The following is a 20,880-nucleotide window of genomic DNA, read 5'->3' as shown; positions in this document are numbered from 1 at the left end:
GCTAGGCTGACGCCACGGCATTCTAGCCAGGGCAACAGAGCCAGACTCTGTCTCAAAAAAAAAAAAAAAGAAGTCCTGTTATATGCTACAGCGGTCCCCAACCTTTTTTGCACCAGCGATGGTTTCATGGAGGACATTTTTCCAGGTGGGGGGGCGGAGTTTCAGGATGATTCAAGTGCATTACATTTATTACATTTGCAGCCACTCCCCAGCGCTAGCATCACCACCTCAGCTCCGCCTCAGATCATCAGGCATTAGAGTCTCATGAGGAGCGTACAACCTACATCACCTTGTGCAGTTTACAGTACGGTTCGCACTCCTCTGAGAATCTCATGCCCCCGCTACTATGACAGGAGGCGGAGCGGAGCAGGCGTAAATACAGATGATGCTTCGCTGGCTCGCCCACTGCTAACCTGCTGTGTGACCCGTTCCTCACAGGCCACTGACCTGTACCTGTGGGAGGCCTGGGGTTGGGGACAGCAGTGCTACAGCGTGAATGAACCTGAAAGACGTTTTGCTAAATCAAATAAGCCACTTACAAAAAGGCGAGTACTGTATGGTCCCACTTACATGAGGTATCGAAAGTAGCAAATTCTTAGAAACGAAGTAGAATGGTGATTCTGCTTTCCCCAGGGCCTGGGGGAGTGGAGAAAGGGGAGTTGTTCGATGGGTATGGAGTTTCAGTTTTGGAAGATGAAAAAATTCTAGAGATCTGTTGCACAACATTGTGCACATAGTTAACACTACTGTACCATACCCTTAAAAATGGTTAAGATGCTAAATTTTATGTTGTATGGTTTTTGCCACATTTTTTTTAAAAGGCGTTAAAGGTGAATCATCTTTCCAGTTCCTACACTTCTGTGGTGATGCTTTACTATGAATCTTTTTCTACACCTCTTGGTAGAATATAGTCAGTTCCAACCTAGTTCCACTGACTACTTTTACCCAGGAACAGTAAGCAAACTCTGCCCTACAGATTCTTTGTCTGCCCTCAGGTCTCTCTTACTGTAGTCTTCTTCAGAGATGTCCTGCATTGCCTCGATTTCAACCCCCAAATGAGTGTCAAGGCGGTTAATGATGTTAAAGCAAACTTAGGGGCATGAACAAGAAAGGAAAGGCCCTGAACCTAGGAGGGGAGTCGTGCTCTACTCTGTCCAGCCCCAGCGGCCTGTATGTATCCTGGACACTGACCTAGTGGAGCTCAGCCTAGGGAGGAATGACTAGATTATTTTATGACACATGAAAGCTATAAGAAATTCTAATTTAAGCATCCATAAATAAAGTTTTATTGGAACATCACCAATATTAGACAGTACTGTACTGTCTATGGCTGCTTTTGAGTAGTTGCAATAGAGACCTTTGTGGCACTCTTATCACTTAGAACTGCTACTTGGCGTACTACAAATCGCAGTGATGCAGTTATAATTTGACAGCATTTCAAGTGCCATGCATATTACCATACAACAGTACTTTTTAAAATCACCAGTGCATACCCATCATGCCAAAACAAGGAAAGTGGATTTATAATGGTGTGCCCCATAAGAGATGCACAGAGGAGAGACACATAAGAAGAAAAGATGATGTGAAAATGAAGGCAAAGATCGGAGTGATGTGGCCACAAGCCAAGGAAGCCAACAACTGTGAGAAGCTGAAAGACACAAAGAACAAATTCTCCCTTAGAGCCTCCAGAGGGCGTGTGGCCCTGCCAACACCTTGATTTTAGACTTCTGACCTTCATAACTATGTTGTTTTAAGCCACCAAATTTGTGGCAATTTGTTACAGCAGCCCTAGGAAACTAACAGTCAATTAAAAAACAAGTCAAATGACTTGGAGTGGTTTTCCTTGATCTCCATGAATTGACAGATGTTATCAATACTGCTCAGTTGTTGTTTACTTAAAGAGTCAATGCTGAGGTTGACAGGATTGAAGAGTTAGCCTCTATGAATAGACTGCATGAAACAACTAGAGGAGAGTATTTTCAAAGAAGTTGAGGAAATACTATTTCAGTACAACTTGAAGTGGAATCTGCTAAGATGTGTCACAACTGATGGTGGTTAGAATGTGTAAAGCAGAAAAAGGGTTAATTGGACAAATTTATAAAGCTTGTGAAATGTAAGGTGTTAAAAACCTATGATTATGCATTATATTATCAGCAGATACTTTCCTGAAAATATTTGAATCTATCCACTATGTTAATAAACCGGTATTATCAACAGTAAATTTCATTCACTCTCATACCTTAGCCATCTTCAGTTCTGTAAATTTTTGTCAAAAATAGAAACTGACTATTTTGGCTTGCCCTACTACACTTTGGAGAAGAATCAACTAAATTTGGGTCAGCAGAATCCAAGTAACAACTGGAAGGTGTTTGACAGATAGAGCAGTGCTAAATCTGTATTCTAGGGCTGCTGGACCAAAGTATCACAAACTCAGCACAAACTCAGCAACTTAGATGTCTCATGGTTCTGGAGACCAGAAGTCCAAGATCAGAGTGTTGGTAGGGTTGGTCCCTTCTGAGGGTGGTGAGAGAATCTGTTCCATGTGGCTCTCATGGCTTCTGGTTTGCTGGCCATCTTCTGCCTTTATGACCACTTGGCACTCCCTGTGTGTCTTTTTTTTTTTTTTTTTGAGACAGAATTTCACTCTGTTGCCCAGGCTACAGTGGTACAGTGGTGTCATCATACCTCACTGCAACCTCACACTCCTGGGAAGCCCTCCAACTAGCTAGGACTACAGGCACGTGCCACCATGCCCTTCTAACTTTTTTAGCAGGGCAGACGGGGTTAATTTAACTGAGTAAATATGTACGTTTTGATTTTCTACCTATCCCTTATTGTCCTACTCTTATAAAAGACGTTTTAACTCACAAAGAAGAGGGTGCACAATCTCAGAATACATCACAGTGACATAAATAATTTTATTAAAAACTCATTGCATTGTTCTTATTTTTCTCATTTTGTACAAATCAGTAAAATCTTTGTCACCCACTGGACCCAGCCTCAGATCAGCCTTGAGAACCTCTGCTTTAAGGAACTGCCGTACAGACGGCAGTCTTTCTGTTTTGCTCAGGCTGGTCTCAAACTCCTGGGCTCAAGGTATCCTCCTGCCTTGGCCTCCCAAAGTGCTAGGATTACAGGTATGAGCAACCACACCTGGCCAGAATCGAATTTTAATCTCCGAATTTGGAGGTGAGCCCCATGCTGTCAGTCCACTAGGGGGCAGTAACTGCATTTGGATCCACTGCCCTTTAAACAGGATGACACCTTTACTGGGAAAATTAAAACGAGAGGTAGAGGGAATAAGGAATCTGTTTTTGGTTTTCCCCTCAATACCAAAATACCAAGCTACTCTACAACAAAGCTTTATAAGTCGTGGCCATGTAGGGCAATAAGGAAAAATGAGTATTTTGTTGTTTTCTGCATCAGCCTGAATGTCCCCAGACTTGACCATTTACCTGTGAGGAGCCATCTCTTTTTCCTAATATGTTACTTGTTAAGTTACAGAATTTCAGACCTGGAAGGGACCCTTTACAGTTGAGTAGACAGTCCCAAGTGGTGAGTATCTAGCTCAAGGTCACATGGCAAGTTAATGGCAAAACCAGGAATAGAAACCATCAAAGTGCCTTTTCTCAGCTGTACAATGAGAGGTGATCTCTGGAGTTCCTTTAGGCCTAAGAGTCTGAGTCTCTTGTCTTGATTATCCAGCCAGTGATTTCTGCTCCCCCGTGATGGTTCTAAGTTAGTATTAAACTGTGCTGGTCGATTGACTTTTTGATTATGTGGAGCTGGGTTACTCAAAACCTTCCTCATCACAATGAGACTTAATAAATCTCTTTCAATGCATTATCTCAAATGAAATCTCAGATTAAATGCATTAAAATGGTGGTTCGCTGGACTTCTGGATTTCACAGAGCAGTAAAATTTACAAAAATGTCTGGGCATCTACATTGGGTTAATTTAACTGAGTAAATATGTAAGTTTTAGTTTTATACCTATCCCTTATTGTCCCACTCTTATAAAAGACGTTTTAACTCACAAAGAAGAGGGTGCACAATCTCAGAATACATCACAGTGACATAAATAAATAATTTTATTAAAAACTCATTGCATTTTTCTTATTTTTCTCATTTTGTACAGATCAGTAAAATCTTTGTCACCCACTGGACCCAGCCTCCAGATCAGCCTTGAGAACTTCTGCTTTAAGGAACTGCCAGTGTTATAAGTTCCTCTGCAAAGGAGCTCTTTGCCTGGGAATGGAGCCCTTCAAGAGACGATGAAGGCAGAAGACATTTCCAAGCCTTGGAAGGTAAAAGAAAACAATGAGAATCCAAAAGTGTGTCTTTGAAAGCTGGATTTGCAAAGAAGCTCCTGGGAGAATATTTGTAACTTCTATTTCTGGATGATAAGACACACTTGAGGCCTAAAATGTACTAAAAGTAGAACGGGAAAAAATGTGTGTCGGGGGGTTTCCTTCTGTGAATGCAAATGTGATCAGTGAGAGAAACGTAGGTTAAATCCTAGAGCAACAGTGTAGACTGCCGTTGTATGGGCCCCTCGAGCTCACATAGGGCAAATACAGAGAAGGGAATAGAGGGAGTGGGTGATAATCCTGAAGATAAATTGAGAAACCAGTGCCAGTCATGGTGGCTCAAGCCTGTAATCCCAGCCCTTTGGGAGGCTGAGTGGGAAGGATTGCTTGAGGCCAGGAGTTTGAGACCAGTCTGGGCAATATAGTGAGATCCTGTCTCTGCAAAAAAAATTTTAAAAGTTAGCCCACTCTGGAGGCTGAGGCAGGCGGATCCCTTGAGCCCAGGAGTTCAAGGCTGCAGTGCTGTGATTCCACCACTACACTCCAGCCTGAGTGACAGAGCAAGACCTTATCTCAATTGAGAAACCAGAATTCTTGCTTTTATCTGCTCAGTGGCTTTTCGGCAAACTGTTTAATCCCAGTCTACAGTTTTATAGGACATCATGTGATTATTAGCATTACCCACTCAGATAATGCTGGAACTTCTCTTTAAACAATGTTTCAGTTTTGACAAACTACGTGTTCCCCGGAGCAATTTCTGCACTTTGCTTTATCTATTTGTTATATTCTACTGTCTGGGAAAAGATATACTTAAAAAAATTCGACACTTCATGGGATTTAGTAGGTATATACCATCAACCCAAATAAATGACTGAGGCAAAAATCTCCATCAATGGAGGTTTATTAAGCCAAGATTCTGAGGATGTACTGGGAAAAACACGGACTGCAGAAGGGGAGGTCGAAACTTCCAGCGTGTTAAAGGCACAGAGAGAAGGAAAAAGGCAGGGGGAGGGGGCTGATGACGTAGTGGCTACATTCTCACGAGGCCCAAGAAATCTGTATTTTATATAAAATAAGGGAGTGAAGGAAGCATCGATTATGTAGATGTCCCTGGGTAGGTGGAAGATTGTGTCCTATCTCCAGTTCTGTTACCTATAAGATAAACTTGCAATTCATTATTAATGTGGAATCAGCTAGGCGTTAGTTTCAGGTGCTAGACATAGGCATGACTTGTATGTCTTCGCTTATGAGAGGTCTGTCAGCAAGGAGTTTCCTTAGTGGATGATCTGTGGCGCCAGCTCTTCACAGGGGCCTGAGGCTGGGATTTTCTTTTTACACTTCCCCATTTCTTCAAAATCTTTCAGAGAAAGCATTGTAGAAGACATGAGTTCATGGTTGTATTTTTTTAAATCAAATCCCACATCACTATGAAGGCTTGTTTTTAGGAAATCATGTCTCTCAGAGGAGAAAAAATTAAGTCAAGAAGGACCAATGTGGGCTGGGTGCAGTGGCTCACACATGTAATCCTGGCACTTTGGGAGGCTGAGGTGGGAGGATCGCTTGAGGCCAGGAGTTGAGGTTGCCGTGAGCTACGCACTGCCCTGCGGCACCAGCGACAGAATGAGACTCTGTCTCAAAAAAATAAAAAATAAATGAAAAAAGGAACCGATGTCAAAAAATCATAGATAAAGAAAACTCAAAAATGACGGAGAAGGCTAGAATCTAATAATGAGTGTTTTTTTATTTTTCTGAGACATAATTTTCTCTCTCTAGTTTCCCATTTTCATTATTATTTTAAATCCCTCCCTCCCTTTCTGATTTGGAGCTGAGGAGACCTATCAGACTTGAAATTGCCCACAAGTTGACCCTTTCTCCAGGAGTAAATCTTGACCATTTATTAAAATGGGAAAAACAGACCGGTTATGACATGAATGAAGAGAATGCTAACGGGTGTATTTTCAATGCTTTATAAAGCTGCAAAACTTTTTTTCTAAATCACACATATGCCATGTATGCACCTAAAAACCTAACATCATGAGGCCATAAATGAACGGCCAGAGTGCTACAGACTGTTTCTGAAATGGTTATAACCTGAATCGTACAAGTACTGGTCAAAAAGACACTGAAATCTGAGATACCTTTTTATCTCTGCAGTCTAATCCCTGTGATACTTAAATAATTTACCTTTTCTAAGACTTCCATTTTCTTATTTGCCTCTTTCAGAGTTTGTGCAGTAAGAACAATATTTAAAGGCTTTCAGGTAATTAGAATTGTCTTCTTACTGTTAGGTTGGCAATGCATCTACATCGAAATCACTGTATTAGTTGTCTGTTGCTGCATAACAAATTATGCCAAAGCTTAGTGACTTAAAACAACAACGAACATTTATTATCTCACATAGTTTCTGTGGCTCAGGAATTCGAGAGCAGCTTAGCTGGGTAGTTCTGGCCCCAGGTGTCTCCTGAGGCTGTGGTTAGGATGTCGGCCATGGGTGCAGTCGATCTGAAGGCTTGATTAGGGCTGCAGGATCTGCTTCCAAGGTGACTCACTCACAGGATTGGCGAGTGAGTGCTAACCATCAGCAAGAAGTCTCAGTTCCCCATCACCAGGAGCTCCCCGTGGGGCTGCTTGAGTGTCCTCACAACATGGCTGCTGGTTTCCCAGAGAGTGAATAGTTCAAGAGAGAACAAGGCAGAAATGACAATGCTTTTTATGGCCTAGCCTCAGAAGTCACACACCATCATACCCACAACATCCAAACTGGATACACAGGTTAGCGCTATTCATGGCGGAGGGGACCACAAAAGGGCAGCAGTGTCAGGGGACAAGGGTCACTGAGGACCACCTTAGAGGCTGCCCTCCCACAACCCGGGAGGAGGTTTTGTTTTCAGCTACAAAGGCTTCCCTACCTCATAGATTCCTAGAAATTCAGGATAGGAAAGAAATTCCAAGATCAATTAGTATAAACATCTAGTTCATATGCATCACTTCTTTAAAATCATACCACTGAAAATCTCTACTGATAATTTAAAATGGAGTTTCCTAAGCCTCATCTCCTTTATATTAGAATCTCAATATCTCAAGAGAAGTGGGCACCTCACCTTACACTTCTGAAACCCTTAGAACATCTTGTCTATTTCTTGGCACATAGTTAGGAATCGATATTTTTTTGTAAACCTGACAAATCCTCGGTGACCAATTTGAAGATTAGCTCATTAGTCAATATTCAGCCCTCCCGCCCCCAATTTGATGTTTCTCTCTGTTTTGAAAGCTCACAACAGAGGAGAGGCTGCCTCTGGGATCCTGGAAGTCAGCTGTGTGGTGAATCTCTCCCTTCAAGCCGAGGTTGAATTTAGAATCCCAGTAGGAGACAGATGGGGTATACAGATGTGAAAATATTGCCGCTGTCCTAGGGCAGCGATGCTAGAGAGTGAAGCACATAGGCAGACGTCGTGTGTGTAAGCAGAGAGGCAGACTGTCGAAGGCAGAGTAGGGCACAGCTCTGGTGCTATACCCCCCCTGCGTCACCGGGGTGATTTGAGACACATCTCCTAACCGTCTACATTCTCTGAGCCCCGGTTTCCTGATCACTCAACTGGGATAATAATACCCATGTGTCAGTGAAAAAAAAACACCAGCTGGGTTCTTCCCTATACTCTCAGTCAACAACAATCAATAGAGAAGACTTCTCTGTGACTTAACGTGTGAGGTTTCTCCCCCCATACACCAAGTAAGCAATCAGCTCTGCAGTGGACACCAGCAGGTGTCCTCCAGTTTAACTCTGACACTACCTACCTGGATACAGCATCAGATCCCACAGGATGGGGGCTGAGTCCCTAAGACTCCACCCTCCTTCAGACACCAGTGACAAGTGTGGGCCTCCAGAACTTCTGACTGACCGGCTTCAAGTTGGGGTTCCCGCGACCCCCTCTTTGAGTTTGATTAATTTGCTAGAGTGGCTCACAGAACTCAGGAAACATTTGCCCATTTGTTATGAAGCCTATTGCAAAGGATACAGAGGACAAGTATATGTATACACAGATGCATAGGGAGAGGGACGGGGAAGGGGTGTGGAGCTTCCATGCCCTCCCCAGGCCCATCACCCTCTGGCACCTCCATGCGTTCAGCTATCCTGGAAGCTCTTGGAACCCTGTCCTCTAGGGCTGTTTATGAAGACTTCATTGGATAGGCATGATTGACAACCATGTAGAAATGTGATTAGACACAAAAGGTACTATCTAATACTAACAGACTGAGATGGGAAACCCAGCAAGGCCTGTCTGTTCAGATTCTTCTCAGCCTCTCCACGCAGCATTCCTTCCTCCAAGGGATGAGCAGGACCCTTCTGAAATGGGGTCTTGTGACCTACAATCAGACAAGGTAGGTCAAGTAATTTCTTTATAGCCAGCTCCAAAACAGACAGGTGGGAGGAGATTCCTGCCTTGGGGAGAAAAGGAGCAGGTGAAGGAGGGCAGGAGAAGGGGAGAGAGAGAGACGCTGTTTTCTGAGGCTGCTCCTGAGACCTAAAGCTCCCCAACATTATAACAAAAGACTGTAACAAAGGCTGTGGGCACTTCGAAGCAGGAACTGTGGACGAAAACCGATAAATAGATATAATAATATCACATCACATGTTTTCAAACAGATAAAGCAGCTGGAATTCTCCTACTTGAGGACCATAAATAGTTATAATTCTTTTAGAGAGTACCAGCAACGTCTAGTGTCATTAACAATGCACATAATATACACCCCAGCAATTCTCCACTCTTGCTCTGACCTTCAAGCAGAGATTCTCAACCCTGGCTGCTTGTTAGAAACGCCTGGGGGAGTTTTGTTTTTGTGTTTTAAATCTGATGTCTCAGGTCCACGCTTGAGATTTTGATTTCATCACTTCTGGGATGAGGCTCAGAAATGATCTTTTAAAAGCTCCCGAGGCTATTCTAATGTGTACCCTGTCCAAGAGAAACTCATACACCTAGACAAAGAAACAGTCACCTTGCACTAAATATATAAATAAGATCAAGGGGAATTAAGCATCTAAATGTAAAAAGCAAATCTTTAAAATTCTTTTCAAACTACACATGACTATCTTATGACCTTGGAATACAGAAAGTTATTCTTAGATTTTAAATGCATAAAACAGCCAGTTGTGGTGGCTCACGCCTGTAATCCTAGCACTCTAAGAGGCTGAGGCATGAGGATCACTTGAGCTCAGGAGTTCGAGGTCAGCCTGAGCAAGAGTGAGACCCTATCTCTACTAAAAATAGTAAAAATAGCCAGGCATGGTGGTTCACGCCTGTAATCCTAGCACTTTAGGAGGCTGAGGCAGGAGGATCACTTGAGCTCAGGAGTTCGAGGTCAGCCTGAGCAAGAGTGAGACCCTGTCTCTACTAAAAAATAAATAAATAGCCTGTAGTCCCAGCTACTTGGGAGGCTGAGGAAGGAGGATCACTTGAGGTCAGGAGTTCAAGACCAGCCTGAGCAAGAGTGAGACCCTGTCTCTACTAAAAAATAAATAAATAAAAAAATAAAAATTAGCTGGGCACAGTGGTGTGCACCTGTAGTACCAGCCACTCGGGAGGCTGACACAGGAGGATCGCTTGAGCCCGAAGAAGTTCAAGGTTACAGTGAGCTATGATTGCACCACTGTACTCCAGCTCTGGACAACAGAGCGAGAGCTAGTCTGTTAAAAAAAAAGAAAGAGACAGAGAATTCAAATATGTTAATAAGAAAAAGAAAGAACTATTTAATTACTTTATTATAAGTGTGGGTATAGTTATACAATGAATTTTTCAGTAGTAAAAATGAATCAACTAGAAATATATATATAAACATGAATCATTCTTAAACATAATGATCAATAAAAGCAAGACCTTCAAAATGATACAATGTGGCACGATTTTTTTTTAAAAAACTGAAAGACAAATCAATATTGTATGTGTTTATGGATATGCATATAGGTGTTACAGGTACGAAAATGCATGTGGGTCTGCAAAACACTATCCCGACTTTTATTTTTACCTCCAAGGAGAAAGGGGGAAAAAATCTAAAAACTAGCTCTAGCGCCTTTTGAAGGCATAATCCTCTAGAGCTAATTTTTAGATTTTTTTCAATATTTTAAATAATGACAAAAAAAGTGCAGATATAATGATACAACACATTCAACTGACATTTATGACTCAGCTGAACACCTAAAATATCGCAGATTTGTTGGAAGCCTTGATTCAATTTCCCTTTCCCCTCAATCTGATTATCCTGATTATCTCCTCGATCTGTGAAGGGTCACTTTAAAGAGAAGTAAATGAACTTGTAGAGAAAACAAGGGACAAAATCACTAGTTCATCGTTAATAGTAAACACCGTGGTTTTTTAACTTTTGACGTGTGGTAACTCTACGTGCCCGTTTGGGGGCGCCAGAGTACACCACAGAACAGCCGAGCCTGGGTTCTCTCCGGGAAGTGGAACTGCTGGTTCACCTGCTCCACGTCGGTTAATAATAAAACTACCATCGTATGGGGGCCTATCTTCCTATTGGACACACACAAAAACTACCTACTCCAAAAGTCTATCTCGACAGTTATGAATCACCTGCTTCGCTTCAGAGTACAGCACTTGAAAGCAGATAATAAAATTTATCCTTGAGTTAACCTGTTTGTGTGCATAGCCAACCTTTCCCCCTTTAAAACAGGGCTCCTATGCTTGTTGAGCAGCTGCAGCGAGTGAGGCAACTGGATGCTCCATACGGAGATATGGAGATACGGAAGGTGTGGTCCTTGTTCCCAGGGAGCTTACAGCAGAGTGAAGACTTCAAAAGCATGGCCACCCACAACACTGCATGGCAGCTGGCATAAGTACCATAGGAAAGACACCAGGTTTCGTAGAGCAGAGAGAGGGAGGTGCCATCTCCAGGGACAGCTCCATGAAGAAGATGACATTTGACCCAGGAGCTGAGCCTTCATATAATGAATAAGCTTTCAGCTGGAAGAAATCCCAAAGTGGAGAAACAGAAAGATATAAAAGAGTAGTGGTTTTTGATTCACAAGACCTGAGTCAACTTGGGTAAGCCACTTCCTTGTCTTCCAAGGGATTTGCAAAGCTGACAGCCACAGACACAGAATCTTTGTTAAAGCTTTCTATTCTAGTTGCAAATTAATAAATGTTAATTTTCAAATAAAAATTAGAAAATCTAAGCAAATATAAAAAGAAAATTAAATTTTACCTAGTCCTTTCACTTAGAAATATTTCTTTCTAATCTTTTTCCTAACTGCCCTCACTTTAATGTACAAAATGAGACTATATTGAATCTACATGTTATTATATATCTTATTATTGAACTTAGCATTGTATTGTGATTACTTCCTCAAGTCAATGCCTATGACTTTGTCAGTTTTGCTTCCTTTTTCATCAAAGATATACATGCATATAAATTAAGAGTCAATAGTTCCACAAAGCTTTTTATTTTTTTAAATAAATATCTTGCTCCCCAGATCAAAACTTGAAACGTTTTAGTGTGTTCTTTTGGGGTTTACTTTCAGTGAGAAATTTTAGCTACCATCTGCTTAGAATGGAGAAGAGGATCCAGGGATCCAATTACATCTTAAACAGACTTGTAGCCACTCCTCCTGTTTTTTGATACTAACCAAAGTGTCTTCTCCAAAGAGTTGTATGAAATAATCAAGCGCTCTCCCATGACATGAGACACTTTATAAGAACACAAATATAAGGTGACTCCTTCTTTTCTAAGGGATACTTTTTTGGGGGGACTCCCTCCTTATATTCAAAGAAATGCAAATTAAAACACAATGAAATATCACTTTATACGCACTAAAATGGTTAAAAGCAAAAGAACTGATAATTCCAACTATTGGCAACAATGTGCAAGTAGAACATTCGTATGCTGCTGGTGGGAATGCAAAATTATACAAACATTTTGGGAAATATTTTGGCAGTTTCTTATAAAGTTCAACGTATACTTACTGCATAACCCAGAAATTTCATTCCTAGGTGTTTACCTAAGAGAAATGAAAATATGTCTACTCACAAAGACTTGTCCACACATGTTCTTAGCAGCTTTATTTATATTAGCCCAAACTAGAAAGAACCCAAATACCCATCAACAGGAAAATAAATAAAGAAATTGTGATATATTCATAGAATAGAAGCTGTTTGCTATGGTCTAAATGTTTGTGTTCCCCCAAAATTCATATGTTGAAACCTAATCCCCAATGCAGTAGTACAGGCTGATTATCCCTTATCAAAAATGCTGGGAGCCAGAGGTGTTTCAGATTTCAGATGTTTTTGAATTTTGGAATATTCGTACTATAGTTACCAGTTGAGCATCTCAAATCCAAAAATTAGAAGTCCATAATGCTCCCAATGAGCATTTCCTTTGAGCGTCATGTTGGTGCTCAAAAAACTGTGGGTTTTGGAGTATTTTGGATTTTGGGTGCTCAAAATCCAAACTATTAAGAAGTAGGGCCTTTAGGAAGTGATAAGATCATGAGGGCTTTACTTTCATGAATGGTGTTAGTGCTCATATGAAAGAGGCCTGAGGGAACTTGTTCACCCCTTCCACTATGTGAGGACACAGCTAGAAGGCGCCATCTTTGGAGCAGAGAGCAAGCCCTCACCCGTCACTGAATCTGCTGCTGCCTTGATCTAGGACTTCCCAGCCTCTAGAACTGTGAGCAACAAATGTTTGCTGATTATAAATTACCCAGTCTAAGGTATTTTTTTATAGCAGCCCAAATGGACTAAGACACTATTCGTCAATAAAAAGGAACAAAGTACTGATACATGTAACAACATGGATGGGTCTCAAAATATTATAGTGAGAAAAAGAAGCCAAACACGAAAGAGTACCTATGCTTCCCTTTACACAAAATAGGAAAATAGTATTAACTGAAAAAAAATGAGGTTTATATCTCGGAAAAGGAACAGCTTTATATTTCATAAAGTTTTCAGCCTGCAGTGGCCATTCCGGCAGGCTGGGAAACAGAGCTCCGGGCCACAAGCCAGGAACTCGTGCTTCAAGGGAGGGACAAAGGGACTGGATTTTTGACCGAGCAGGCTGGCTAAATATACATATTTAACCAGCTATAGGAGTCGTGAATATTTATGAAAAGAGAGCTCTGCACCTGTGCAATGGGGCTTTCTGTCCTTTTGTGGGGTCCATGTTTAAAATATGGCCGCCCTTTATGCCAAAAAGGTTAAACGAGGATGCGAAAACCCTCTCTGCGTATGTTCTGTAGACTGTTAAAACCACTTCGTGGCTGGTAGTCTTTTATCAGGAAAGAATGCTGGTCTGGCCCTTAGGAAATAAAGTGTGATGGCGGTTAGCAGGAGACGGGTAAAATGGTGAGTGTCAGACCTCCCATCCCACCATGGCTGGGGACTGTTTAAAGGTTTCTCTGGGGTCCCTTTGGCCCAGAGGAGTCCGTTCAGTCAGCAGGAGGGGGGTTAGGAATTTATTTTTAGTTCATAATAGAAAAGGAAAAACTATTCCATGGTGACAAATAGGCAGATCATCTTTTTCCTGGCCCTGGGGTGGGGGGGTGGCATGGGTTGCAGAGGGACATGAGGAAACTTTCTGGGCTGGTGGGAATACTCTGTCTCGATTGTGTTGGTGGATACCTGGGTCTCAATGTTTGTCAAAACTCATGAAAGTGTTCGCTTGAAAATGGGTGCATTTCATTGTGTGTAAATCATACTTCAATAAAGTTGATGTTTTTGAAGTGAGGCTAATAAGAGGATTGTGACTTCTGTCCTTGGGCAGGGATTGTAGCAGTGGGCTTCACAGTAGGGCAAGGTGGTGGGGACCCCACAGTTTTGATGACCTCTTTTATGGGCCTTCCAATTTTCTTAAACAAGAGGCCTCCATGTTTTTGCCTGGGATGGAGTTGGAGGAAACCTGACTGTCTAGATGCTGGACTTCGACGCAGGGTAGAATGAGAGGAATTAGTATTCCTTGTCCAGGTCTTTAATTAGTCCGCTGCACCACTCAGTCTTTCCCTCTGGCTTTCCCAGGTCCTAAGGCTCTCCCCAGATTTACAAAGCAGCCGTTCCTTCTGAGCTACACGCAGCCTTGGGCATGCTACGGGCTGTAGCTTTCTGCACCTTCTTGCCCAATTCTGTCTCCACCACCCTCATCTGTTTGAACGCATGTGTCCTCTGATGTTCCCCCTCCCCCGCCACTACTGTCCTTGTTGTTTTACTTTTTTAAATTATTGTAGCATCATTGTGGGAGAAAAGATAGATAGAACAGGTCAACTGCCATCTTGTTAGCTTTTTGAAGCAGGAACTATCTTCTTCTTCCTTGTTTAAGTCTTTACGAGGAATACACACATGGAAGGCGTTTGAGAAATATTTATTGAATCAATGAATGACGAACTTCAGACCTATTCTCACGTGCAAGGGAAGATCAATTGGGAGGATTTGGCCTGGCAGCACTCACTTTAGAAAGGGATTTGAAACACAGACTAAATCTGAGTTTTTGGAACTAGTGGCCCTGAGGACTGTGGTATAAAATCTGCTTCCATTTGTAGAGCTGACTCAGTTTGCTTGTCTGTAGAATGGAGAGAATGATGCCTACTCGGTTTTGGTATAGAAGTAATAAAATAGGGGAGCAGGGACAGGAAGCCTCTAATCTAGAAAATAGTCACCAAACGTTTGTTTTGCTTTCTTAAAGTGGTACTTCCAATGGTTTATTTTAGAATAATATATGATAGGAATTATTTTTACGTTACTGTTTTTTCTTCTGTTTGTGAGACAAATAGCAGTTCAATAGACAAAACCTGCATGTCAGTAACTAATTCTGTAGACATGCTCGGAGTTGGGTTTGTGGTCAAACCCCTAAACTAGTTCCTAGTTTAGCGCAATTAAAAACATTCTCCTTGGGAAGACGACCCTTTCCTATCATGGGCTGCACAGAGTCAGCTCATGGGTCTCTTAAGACTCAAAAACTGAGAGCTTCTTCATGCCCCGGGGGCTGTGCCAGGCGGCTCTGGGGTCCTCACTGTGCCACAAAAGGAATATATTGAGTTACACTGTAAACACTATGGATGTCACCTGGGTTACCATGAGAAAAAGAGACGGAAGGAAAGGCAAGAGGCTCATGAATGCTCAAAGAAGGTCCAGCTCTACCACAAACAGTGCCATGCTGAGAAAATACAAATAAAAATGGTGCCTCAAGATGCCTGAAGAGAGAAACACCAAACAGAAGACTGATACAGAAACTCCACAGGGAGTAGCGCCTGCCTTTCTGTGGACAGAGGGACAGTCCTGAGCTAAATAAAGTATCTCCCGATAGGATCAAAGAAAAGCAAAAAGAGAAAGCTGGAAAATGGGAAGTCCCTTTGCCCAAACTTCGTGCCTATGGAGAAAAGAAGAATTAAAAGTTATTCAAACAGGCAAAAGGAAAAAAGAAAGCGTGGAAGAGGATGGTCACCGAAGTCTGCTTTGTTGGAGATGGCTTTACACAAAAACCACCTACATTGAAAGGCTCATTAGGCCAATGGGCTTACATTTCGAGAAGTCCCAGGTAACACATCCTGAATTGAAAGTCACCTTTTGCAGGTCAATACTTGGTATATAGAAGAATCCCTCATTCCTACTATACGCAATTTTGGGTGTTAATACCCAAGGTACTATCATTGAGGTGAAAGTGGGCCTTGTGACACAAGAAGGCAAAGTTACTTGGGGAAAGTATGCCCAGGTTACCAACAGCCCTGAAAATTATGGATGTGTAAATGCAGTCTTACTGGTTGACAGTTTCATATAAGTAACTCCTGATAATGATTGAAGCATACACACCAATCAGAAAAAACCATCACTACTGTGGTATTTCTGAATACTACCAAACAGCCTTACCTGTCTGCAGTCATCAAAAAAACCCCATTTATTTAATGTAAAAAAAAAAACACCATTAAAATGGCGTTACAGTTAAAACCAGTTTTAAAAATTGGTTTTTATTTTGGGGTCTGCTTAGGGTTAGATGTTCATAAAATTGAATGATTAAAAAAGCAATTATGCAACTATCCAACTTCATCAGTATCTTTGTTCATGAGCGGGTACTTGGCAATGCAGATCTGTCATTACTGGAGAAGGCATCAGTGTATTTGAAAACACCTTTTCCATAGATTCGTGCACACTTAAATACGGGGCCTAGGCTAGGAAACTTTGTCATGTCTGAGACCTTACCTAAAGTCTCCTCCACCTCACCGTCCATCATTAATCCTAAGGAATGTAGCACTAACACACAGTAATCTTTGTTAAGTTATAAAGTATTTACATTAAAAATATGTGAGAGAAGGCACACTACACTAAATCAAAAAACAATTCAGAGGAACTCTTACTTAGATAAATCTTTTCACCTCTGTGATTAATCCTTAACTTCTTTATATAGTAACTCAGTAAAGTAGTATTTTAAACATGTTTTCCCTTTCACTCATCATATGCGTTTACAGTAATACCTACTTGGAACTATATTTTCTACTTGAAACATACGAAAAAAAGATGAGAAAAATACACTGACATGTTTGTACTTTTAGCATTTTCTATGTTCTAAACTTAGGGCCATCTATTTGTACTTTCAGAATGGTATTAAAAATCGGTTTAAATCATTCCAGTTTTGTTTTTAAAAGAAAAAGACTATCCTGATGCCCTTAAGAGAAATGTATTTGCAATTACTTAGATAATATAAAAAAGGTCATGTTTTAGGTTTGTAACTTGATCAAAAGGCTTTTGTGATCTGAATTATACATTTATGGCTTTATGCTTTAAGATGCCTGCATATTACAATGATCTATAATCAAAAAATAAAAACTTCTTATTTCTGCTTTTTTTGATAGCAATTGTGGCAGAATAGTTCTCCCAGCTCTCTCCAAAAATGCCCACGTCCTAATCTCTGGAAGCTGTGAATGTGTTCCCCTGCCTAGCAAAGGGAAATTAAAGTAGCACATAGAACTAAGGTTGCTAATTAGCTGACCTTAAAATAGGAAGATTGTCCTGGATTATCCACTGAGCCCCATGTGACGTGCCATTCTGAGTAGCGTGATGGACTCTCGCCGTCCTGCTCCATTCTGCCTGGGACGTGCATCTTCCCTTTGCCCTGCATGTCTGTCCTGTAGACGCTGCCCCCATGAGTCACTTAGTAGCATCTTCGTTTTCAGATCAACTCTCTCAGTATCGCAGTGCTTCTGTTCAAGAAACCCTTATTTTACTTAAATATGGCACCAACGCACAACAGTAATGTTGCTGGTAATCCAGATAGGCCAAAAAGAAGCTGAAAGGTGCTTCCTTTAAGCGAAAAGGTGAAAGTTCTAAATTTAATGAAAAAAGGCAAAACACTCGTATGCTGAGGTTGCTAAGATCTATGATAAGAATGAATCTTCTAGTGGTGAAACTGTGAAGAAAGAAAAAGAAATTTCATGCTAGTTTTGCTGTCACACCTCAGACTGCCAAAGTTAGGGCCACAGTGCATGCTAAGTGCTTAGTTAAGATGGAAAAGGCATTAACTTTGTGGCTACACAACATGAACAGAAAATATGTTTTGATTGACAGAAAGCACTGAACCTATGCAGAGACTTCAGCAACGGATCTCCCAAAACAAGTGAGGCCACACTGTCTACTGCAAGTAAGGGATGGTTACACAGATTCAGGAGCAGGTCTGGGCTGAAAAATACATACGTTACTGCCAGTGAAGAAGCTGCTGCCACATTTCTGGCAAAACTGAAGAAGTTGATTAAGGAGAAAGGATACCATCCAAAGCAAGGCTTCAGTTGTGATGACACTGGGCTCTTCTGGAAGAAGATGCCCAACAGAACCTGCATCCATAAAAGTGCAGAGGGGCAGCAGGGCATAACGCATGGAAAGGCAGATCAGTTCTGGTACTGTGTGCAGCGATCCAGGGCCTGTGAGAAAGCCGGCTGTAGTGTACAGAGTGAAGAACCCACGTGCTTGCAAAAACAAAAACAAAAATCATCTGCCCATGTTCTGGCAACATAATCAGAAAGTGTGGGTGACCGCCATCTTGTTTATGGAATGGTTCCACCAATGCTTCGTTTCAGAAGTGGAAAAACACTTGGAAGAGGGAGGGGTTGGAAGTCCTGTTAACAGCAGACAATGTACCTGGCCATCCTGAATCTGTTTGCTATGACAATGAAAATGTCAGGGCTGTATTTTTACCTCTGAATATGACCTCATTGCCTCAGCCCCTTGACCAGGGCTCACTGGGTTTGTCAAGGCCACTTACGCCCACCTGGTATTGGACCACATCTGATCAGCAATCGATGCAGACCCTAATCCGGACACAATGCAGTGCTGGAAATCATTCACTACTGCGGATGCAATAACATTCATCAAGCTGCAATGGATGAATTAAAACCAGAAACTGCAAATGCCACTGGACGAACTTACGGAGCGAAGCGGTGGATGACTTTCAAGGCTTCCACCTTGGGATGGTTGGAGAAGTGAGGGAAATCATTCGTGCGGCAAGGCAAGCTGGTGGATGGATTTGCTGACATGCCTGCTGAGGTGGAAGAACATGCTGAAGGCCAACGAGAAGTGCTAACAAACAAGGGATTGGAAGAATTTGTTGAGTCATCCACAGAGGAAGAGGAAGATGAAGGAGAAGAAACTGAAGCAGAACCAGCAATGCGGACATCACTGAAATTTGCCAAAGCATTTGAATGGCACAGATGTTAAAGAACAAAATTATGGAATACGATTCACAGATAGAATGCAAGACTCCAGTCACCCGTGTGATCACCGAAGGATTACGGTGTCTGCAACAACACTTTGATGAGTTAAAAAAAAGAGAGACAATAACTTCTGGCCGGGCGTGGTGGCTCACGCCTGTAATCCTAGCACTCTGGGAGGCTGAGGCAGAGGGATTGCTTGAGCTCAGGAGTTCGAGACCAGCCTGAGCAAGAGCAAGACCCCGTCTCTATTTAAAAAAAAATTAAAAAAAATAAAGATAAAAAAAGGGAGATATAATAACTTCCTATTACAATTTCTTTCAAAAGATTTTGGCAAAAAAAAAAAAAAAGCCTTTCAACTATCAAAAATCCCCAACAATTGACATCGTCTACTCCTGACATCCAACTATTGACATTGTCATGACTCGATGGTCCAGGATCACCTGAAGCAGATGATCTTCCCTCTGACCATCCTCGGGTGAGCAGTGGCCTAATGCTCCTCTCAATGCCTGCGTCTGGCCTCTCACTTCATCTCATCCCGTAAGCACTGTATCCTCACAAGAAGAGGAAGGGTGAGTGCAGTACAATAAGAGAGAGAGCACATTCACAGTATATTGTTACAATTGTTCCATTTTATTATTGTTGTTAATCTCTTACTGCGCCTAATTTATAAATTAAACTCTATCATAGGGGTGTGTGTATAGGAAAAAATAGCATATGTGGGGTTCAGTACATGTACAGTGTCAGGCATCCCCTGGGGGTCTTGGAACGTGTCCCCCGTGGATAAGGGGACACTACTGCATGTGATTCTTCCTCTTACCTATGAGACTCCTTTCAGTTTCACCCAAGACGGCTATAAAATTGGAACCATTTAGAAAATAAAGATCTGCACGGTCTCAATCCTGAGTTAAACCACAGAGGAAATTGTTACCAGTTCACACACATCTCAGTGGAGCCCAACCGTGGGGATGGGACGGGGGAGAGGAGGGAGTGCTATTCTTAGTCTACATTCCAAGACTGTGGGTTCTCCCTAGGTGGCCCCAGGGTTAATTTAATCATTAGAGACGTCCCTAAAGCTAGCTGTTAAAGACCGAAGTCTCTGCAAACCATGCGCACCCTCCACCTCTTCACTGCTCCCACCCTGCCTGCAGAGCTCTGCAGTCTTAGCCCTTCTAGGGTTTCTGCTGGAGACATCAGGCGCTTTTTGTCTACCCATCAGCGACCTTTCCTTTCCGTAACTGATTTCCCCCATGGACCGAAGGGAGCAAAGTGTCAGGTTAGCTCACTCCGCTCAGAACCCTCGCGTGCATGGGGAGGCAGGAAGGAGATAGCATCAGGACCTCAGTCCTAATTAAGGTCACAGGAAATTACTCATCAGCACCATGCCAGGATTTTTCCTAGGCTCTGCTGGGGCAGATGCAAAAGAAAAATGAAACACGACGTCATGTGCCCCATCCCCAGGAGCCAACTGCAAACAACTGGAGGGCATCGGAGCCCCCGTCAGAGGGTCTTCACAGACATTAGCACTGACTTCTGAGAAGCTTTCCCTGCTCTCTACTTTCAACAGAATCTGAGGAACACGCAGGTTGTTTACTGCACAAAACATAAGCCAAAAAACGTTCTGGAAGTAGACAGTGGTGCTGGTCATGCAACACTGTGAATGCACTTTATGCCACGGAATTGTACACTTAAAAGTGGTTTAAATGGTAAATGTTATGTTACGTGTATTTTAGTATTATACAACTAAAACAGCAAAAATAACAGACTCAGTTGCTCACTTCTAAAACCTAAGATCCATTCTCAACTCTTCTTTACTCGTCCCACACGACCAGTCTCAGGAAGTCTTGTCACCTCTCCCTGCAGAACTCACCCAGAA

At 42.1% G+C, this 20,880-nt stretch overlaps 1 pseudogene; it reads left to right on the top strand.

Annotated features, from left to right (window-relative positions):
• Positions 1 to 16,055, top strand: part of LOC105825035 — a 20,900-nt pseudogene extending 4,845 nt beyond the window's left edge.
• The last annotated feature ends 4,825 nt before the right edge of the window (positions 16,056 to 20,880 follow it).

Source organism: Propithecus coquereli, unplaced genomic scaffold (assembly GCF_000956105.1).
Source record: "Propithecus coquereli isolate 6110/MARCELLA unplaced genomic scaffold, Pcoq_1.0 Scaffold775, whole genome shotgun sequence".
In the NCBI taxonomy this organism is placed as follows: Eukaryota; Metazoa; Chordata; class Mammalia; order Primates; family Indriidae; genus Propithecus; species Propithecus coquereli.
The sequence above is the reverse complement of the archived record's forward strand: the minus strand, read 5'-3'. Positions and strand labels throughout refer to the sequence as shown.